The sequence below is a fragment of the Mirounga angustirostris genome, unplaced genomic scaffold (assembly GCF_029215605.1).
Source record: "Mirounga angustirostris isolate CCGP_5_RB_7025 unplaced genomic scaffold, mMirAng1.0.hap1 SCAF_11, whole genome shotgun sequence".
In the NCBI taxonomy this organism is placed as follows: Eukaryota; Metazoa; Chordata; class Mammalia; order Carnivora; family Phocidae; genus Mirounga; species Mirounga angustirostris.
Genome location: NW_026991719.1, coordinates 67,223,131 through 67,231,204, shown reverse-complemented (window position 1 = coordinate 67,231,204; position 8,074 = coordinate 67,223,131). Strand labels below are relative to the sequence as shown.

Sequence of the window (8,074 nt, the reverse complement as noted above, 5' to 3'; positions counted from 1 at the left end):
AAATTATGGAAAGAGCCTAAATGTCCATCATCTAATGAATGGATAAAGAAGATATGGTGTGTGTTTGTGTGTGTGTGTGTGTGTGTGTGTTTGGATATTACTCAGCTATAAAAAAAAAAAATGAAGCTCTTCTGCCACCATTTTAATTTCAACTCCATACAACACTCCACTTCACTTCTACCATGACCTGGACTGTGGGCCAGCAACCCTGGCTGACAACTCCACCATTATGGAGGACATGAACGAGTACAGCAACATAGAGGAATTCACAGACTGATCCTCCAAGATCAGTGTAAGCAAGAATCAACAGGATGGGGCACCTCGGTGGCTCAGATGGTTAGGCGTCTGCCTTTGGATCAGGTCATGATCCCACGGTCCTGGGATTGAGTCCCACATCAGGCTCCCTGCTTGGCATGGAGCCTGCTTCTCCCTCTCCTCCTACTGCTCCTCCTGCTTGTGCTCTCTCACTCTCTGTCAAATAAAGATAAAATCTTTAAAAATTTTTTTTAAAAAAGAAGCAACAGGACGATGGTAAAATGTTTATTGGAGGCTTGAACTGGAATACAAGCAAGAAAGATTGGACTGAATATTTGTTTTGATTTGGGGAAGTTGTAGACTGCACAATTAAAACAGATCCAATGACTAGATCAAGAGGATTTGGATTTGTGCTTTTGAAAGATGCTGCTGGTGTTGATAAGGTTTTGGAACTGAAAGAACACAAACTGGATGGCAAACTGATAGACCCCAAAAGGACCAAAGATTTAAAAGGGGGGAAAAAAAAAGCTTTTTGTGGATGGATTGAGCCCAGATACTTCTGAAGAACAAATTAAAGACTATTTTTGGAGCCTTTGGAGAGATTGAAAATATTGAACTTCCCATGGATACAAAAACAAATAAAGAGGAGGATTTTGGGGCGCCTGGGTGGCTCAGTTGGTTAAGCGACTGCTTTTGGCTCAGGTCATGATCCTGGAGTCCCTGGATCGAGTCCCGCATCAGGCTCCCTGCTCGGCAGGGAGCCTGCTTCTCCCTCTGACCCTCCCCCCTCTCATGTGCTCTCTCTCTCTCATTCTCTCTGTCTCAAATAAATAAATAAAATCTTAAAAAAAAAGAGGATTTTGTTTTATCACATATACAAATGAAGAGCCAATAAAGAAATTGTTAAAAAGCAGATATCATCAAATTGTTTCTGGGAAGTGTGAAATCAAATTTGCACCAGCCAAAGAGGTATATAGGCAACAAAAAAGGAAGAGGTGTTGCGGCTGGTGGATGAGGTGGCACTAGGGATTGTGGACAATGTCAGGACCAAAACTGGAACCAAGGATTTAATAACTATTATGATCAAGGATATGGAAATTACAATAGTGTCTATGGTGGTGATCAAAACTATAGTCGCTATGGTGGCTATGACTATACTAGGTGTAATGGGAATTATGGATATGGAAAGGGATATGCAGACCACAGTGGCCAACAGAGCACTTACAGCAAGGCGTCTCAAGGGGGTGGCAATCACCAAAACAACCACCAGCCATACTAAAGGAGGACTTTGGAAAAAAACAGGAAGAGATTGCTAAAGTTAACCTATCTTGTAGGATGACACTGAAGATTGGTCTTCTATTGATCTAAGATGATTATTTTGTAAAGGCCTTTCTAGTGTACAAGACATAACTGTGTCCAAATGTATATAGTTGCCAATTAGTTTTCTTTTTTATTTTGTCTTTTGCTATCTGTTTTATGACTCGATATGGATTTGTATTTATACAGATTTTATTTGTACGATTTCATGTTAAACCTCAAATAAATGCTTCCTTATGTGAAAAAAAAAAAGGAATGAAATTTTGTCAGTTGCCACAACGTGGACAGAGCTAGAGAGCAATATGCTATGTGAAATAAATCAGTCAGGGAAAGACAAATACCATATGATTTCACTCACTGTGGAATAAAGGAAACAAAACAGATGAACTTGGAGGGGGGAAGAGAGACGCATATCATAAAACAGACTCTTAACTATAGAGAAAAACTGAAAGTTGCTGGAGAGAAGGTGGGCGAGGGATGAGTTAAATGGGTGATGGGTATTAAGGAGGGCACTTGTTGTGATGAGAACTGGGTGTTGTACGTAAGTGATGAATCACAAAATTCTGCACCTGAAACTAGTATTACATTGTATGTTAACTAATTGGAATTTAAGTAAAAACTTGAAAAAAATCCAATGGAACAGATCAATTAAACCAGGAGCTGGTTCTTGGAAAAATCAGTAAAATTGATAAACCTCTAGCCAGACTTATCAAAAAGAAAAGATAAAGACCCAAATAAATAAAATCCCAAATGAGAGAGCAGAAATAGCAACCAACTACACAGAAATACCAACAGTTATAATAGAATATTATGAAATTTATATACCAACATAAAGACAACCTAGAATAAATGGATAAATTCCTATAAACATGTAAAGTACCAAAATTGTAAAAGTAAGAAATGGAGAACTTGAACACACTGATAACCAGCAAAGAAATAGAATCAATAATCAAAAAACTCCCAACAAACAAAAAACCATGGCCAGATGGCTTCATGGGTGAATTATATCAAATATATAAAGCAGAGTTAATACCTATTCTTCTCAAACTATTCCAAAAAATAGAAATAGAAGGAAAACTTCCATATTCATTCTGAGGCAAGCATTACCATGATACCAAAACCAGATAAAGACACCACAATAAAAGACAACTACAGGGCAATATCTCTGACGAACATAGATTAAAAAATCCTCAACAAAATACTTACAAACCAAATTGAACAATGCATAAAAAAAATTATTCACTACATTCAAGTGCGATTTACTCCTGTCTTGCAGGAATGTGGTTCAATATTCACAAATCAATTAACGTGATATACCACATTAATAAAAGAAATGATAAGAACCCTATGATCATCTCAATAGATGCAGAAGTAGCATTTGACATAGTAAAACACTCATTCATGATAAAAAAAACCTTCAGCAAAGCTAGTTTACCTCAACATAATAAAGGCAATATATGAAAAACCCACAGCTATTATCATCCTCAATGGAGAAAAATTGAGAACTCTTCCTCTATGGTCAAGAACAAAAAAAGGATGTCCACTCTTTTTTTTTTTTTTTTTTAATTCATGAGAGTCAGAGAGAGAGGCAGAGGCAGAGGGAGAAGCAGGCTCCCCGCCTAGCAGGGAACCTGATGCGGGACTCAATCCCAGGACCCCGGGATCATGACCTGAGCCAAAGGCAGATGCTTAACTATCTAAGCCACCCAGGTGCCCCAGGATGTCCACTCTTACCACTTTTACTCAACATAGTACAGGAAGTCCTAACCACAGCAATCAGACAACAAAAAGAAATAAAAGACATCTAAATCAGCAAGGAAGAAGTCAAACTTTCTTTATTTGCAGGTGACATGATTCTCTATATAGAAAACCCAAAAGATTCTACAAAAAAAAAAAAAAAACCTTCTAGAAGGTATAAACAAATTCAGTAAAATTGTAGGATACAGAATCAACATACATAAATTTATTGGATTTCTATACACCAATAATGAAACAGCAGAAATAGAAATTAAGGAAAGAACCCATTTATAATTCCATCAAAAACAATAAGGTATCTAGGAATAAACCTAACCAAAGATGTGAAAAACCTATAATTTGAAAGCTGTAAGACACTTATGAAAGAAATTGAAGATGACACAAAGAAATGGAAAGACATTCCATGTTTGTGGTTTGGAAGAACAAATATTGTTAAAATATCTATACACCCAAAGCTTTTTCACAGAGCTAGAACAAACAAACTTAAAATTTGTATGGAACCACAAAAGACCCTGAATAGCCAAAGCAATCTTGAAAAAGAAAAATAAACCTGGAGGGATCACAATTCCATACTTCATATTACAAAGCTGTAGTGATCAAGACAGTATATTACTGGTATAAAAATGGACACATTGATCAATAAAACAAAATAGAAAGCCCAGAAATGAACCCAGAACTATACGGTCAATTAATCTTCAACAAAGAAGGAAAGAATATCCAATAGAACAAAAACAGTCTCTTCAATAAATGGTGTTGGAATTCTGGACAGTCACATGTAAAAGAATGAAACTGGACCACTTTCATACACCATACACAAATGTAAATTCAAAATGGATTAAAGACCTGATGTTAGACCAGAAACTATAAAAATTCTAGACGAGAACACAGGTAGTAACCTCTTTGACATTGGCCATAGCAATGTTTTACTAGATATGTGTCCTGAGGCAAGGGAAACAAAAGCAAAAATAAAGTATTGGGACTACATAAAAATAAAAGAGCTTCTGCACAGTGACAGAAACAATCAAAAAAACTAAAAGGCAACCTATAGAATGAGAAAAGATATTTGAAAGTGACATTTCCAATAAAGGGTTAGTATCCAAAATATTTAAAGAATTTATAAAACTAAACACCCCCCAAAATGAATATTCCAATTAAAAATGAGCAGAAGATATGAATATACTTTTTTTTCAAAGAAAACATACAGATGGCCATCAGACGCATGAAAAGTTGGTCCATATAACTCATCTGTAGGGAGATGAAAATAAAAACTACAATGAGATATCACCTAACAGCTGTCAGAATGGCTAAAATCAACAACACAAGCAACAGCAGGTGTTGTTGAGGATGTGGAGAAAGGGGAACTCTCTTGCACTGTTGGTGGGAATGTAAACTGGTGAAGCCACTCTGGAAAACAGGATGGAGTTTCCTCGAAAAGTTAAAAATAGAAGTATCCTGCAATTCAGCAATTGTACTACTAGGTATTTACCCAAAGAATACAAAAATATTAATTCAAAAGGATAACTGCATCTTGATGTTTATAGCCACATTATCTACAATAGCCAAATTATGGACACAGCCCAAGTGTCCCTCAACTGATGAGTAAAGAAGAGGTGGTACACACACACACACACACACACACACACACACACACACTGAAATATTACTCAGCCATCAAAAAGAATGAGAAATCTCGTCATTTGCAATGATGTGGATGAAGCTAGAGAATATTATGCTCTGCAAAATTAGTCAGAGAAAGACAAATACCATATGATTCGACTCATATGTGGAATTTAAGAAAACAAACAAGCAAAGGCAAAATAAGAGAGAGAGGCAAACCAAGAACCAGACTCTTAAGTATAGAGAGGTTACCAGAAGGGAGGTGGGTAGGTGGATGGGTTAAATAGGTGATATGGATTAAGGCGTGCACTTGTGATGAGCACAGGTGATGTATGGAAGTATTGACTCACTATATTGTATGCTTGAAACTAATATAACATTCTGATTTAATCAAGATCAAACCTTAAATATATGAAATAATTCAATTTCATATATACAGGGGATTAGGATATTAATATACCTTTTTTTGGCTTGGGGGAAATGCAGTTTACTCCATAACAGTGCCATAGTTAAAAATTGAGAATTGTAGAAACAGAGATATCAGGGATTAAATTTTGGCTCCACTTTGGGTCCTGGATAAGTCACTTACTTTTTCTGAGTGTCATTTATGTGTAAAATGGAGATAAGGATATTGACCTCATTCTGTTTTATAAAGATCAATGCTGGTGAATGTAAAAAGCATGGCACATAGTAGGAGGTTAAAAATGATAGTTTTATTAATATTAGTACAAGATTCCTGTGTCAGATAAGTAGTAGGGCAGGTTCTATTTGATAGAATTATTATCATCCAGGTTTAAATGATACATATAATTTCTGGATAATTTTACATGTTGTGTCTAATGCTTGCTGATGATTTCTGCTCATATGTCTCTATATGATTATATTAAATGTACCTTATATCACAGACAAAAATATGACCCTTTGTATTTTGATATCACAGACTCCCTAATTTGAAAAACATTCAAGAATTCCAGTGAGAATCCCTAAATTATATAATGGCACCTCAGATCCAAATTTGTAGCTGAATCTGTGATTTAGCAGAAATTAATGTAAAACTTTGTTTTCAGACAGCTTCTTTGGCTGAAATGAAGAGTATAAATGCTCTTTCTCTCTTTCTCATATCATGTATATCTTATGCAAAAAAATGACTCAAAATTTGCTTGGTCTAGAAAAGAACATATGATCAATTTAAGTTTGTGGCTGACAATGGCCATTACCACGGAGTAGGGGCTGGGGGGCAAGGACTGTCATTGCAAATGTAGAAGGAATGCAGCTATGAAGAACTGCACTTGATGGTAAACCACATGCAGCCTGTGCCTGGAGCATAAAGGCTGCTGTCAGCTCTTCAAAAGCTTGACTTGCTACAATTTTCAGAGTCTCATAGCGCAGATGTGTCGGGCAGAATTTGCCTCACAGTGTTTGGATTAGCTGTAAATCTACTAATCCAAGCTAATATCCAGAGGGCTATTGCTAGATCCAGGGGCTCATAAATTTGCACCACTCTTTCATCATTCTGGGCCCCAGATGGCCTTAAATGGACATAAGGCATAATGAGATCTAGGAAGACATTATTATATTCTTAGGTCAAAATTCACAGCCCAACCTCTTTTTTTTTTTTTTCCCTCAGGCTGGAAGGGATGATATCCTTGAAGTGCTAATATTCACTGTTGATTTACTCTGCTGAACGCTTTCAAAGTTCACAGTATTTATTTTAGATATAAATAGTATTATTGATAAAGTCTACAACAAAAATATCTATCCATATGCTAATTCCCACCAACTATTACAGTAAAGATAATGTCAGTTTGTCCCTCAGTTTATATTTATAGATTAAAAAATATTTTAGCAATAGAGAGACAGAATTTGAACTATATTATAATGGCAACTGGGTGTTGTCAATGCATCCTTTAATTGCCAGCTTTATAAATGGCTCTTTTGAAACCAGAAAGTTGTAAGAAAGCAAAATAGAATTAGGTTTGAAATGTGTGCTTGTTTAATACCCCTTCCACCATCTCTAGCTGAGAATACAGGTGTCAGAGCACAAGAGTTCCTGTCGATTTCTAAAGTTACACTTTTATCCACTAAACAAGCATCCTTATCCGGGTTACCAAACAGAGCACTCAACAGGAGCCCCTGAGTGTGCATATTAAATGTCATTTATGCTTCTGCCTGGGCCATCCACTTTAAGGAATGCTTGATCTCAGTCTGTTTCACCCTTTTCCTGTGCTCCCTGGCTATGAGTAATGAACTTTCCCCAGAGACATTTCTCAGAAAGGATCTTCATGCAGAATAGTTGATGCACATGCTTCTATTTTAAAAACCACATGTTCAGCACATTTTGCTCTTGTGAAATGGAATATGGTTTAAGTTTGTTTCAATCAAAAAGAGCATGGCTGGAAGGACTTATGTCAAAGTGCACAAGGTTTTATATACAATGAGGATTGTTTTTCTCCTTCTTCCTCTTATGATTGAAGAGGATAAAATATAAAACATACTCTTTGCCACAACAGTTGCTTTTTTATATATGAATTACTTTATAAGGCAGCTTGTTATGAAAACACAGTCTTCTCTATTTTTTTGTATTCAACTTATTTATTGTAAGATTCACATAAAAAAAACAGTTCTTGCCTCTACAATGAAACTTAATATGTATTCACAGTAAACAGTTTCAATGTCTGAAGGTAATGGGTTGTATTAAAGGCCAATTCTTGGAGTTAACTGTGCTATTATATCAGCATGGTACACAAGGAGTTAGTTCAAAAAATGCTTTTCCTAAATCGTTTTCATATTCAGTGAAATGTGTATCTGAATATGGAAAAACCCTGACCTAGGAAATGAATGATAAAATTAAGATTAATAGTTTATTTCTAAATTGTATTATTAAATCATAGGCAATAACAACATTAAAAAAGCCTTGCTTCTGACATTATTTTGTAATACTTGTGTTACTCAATGCCAATTTAAGGGTAAAAACCTTGGAGACTGACTTTTTATAGAAAGGAGATAATTTTGACTCTTCAGTATCAAGAATCCAAACAATCCTCATTCATAAGTATACTTGTTGAATTTTTGTTTTTGTTTTTTTATTATTATTTTTATTTATCTGACAGAGAGAGACACAGCTAGAGAG

The 8,074-nt window shown here is 35.6% G+C and overlaps 1 pseudogene; it reads left to right on the top strand.

Moving 5' to 3' along the window:
- Window positions 1-211: 211 nt before the first annotated feature.
- On the top strand, window positions 212-1,534 carry LOC123860467 (heterogeneous nuclear ribonucleoprotein D-like; annotated as a pseudogene).
- The last annotated feature ends 6,540 nt before the right edge of the window (window positions 1,535-8,074 follow it).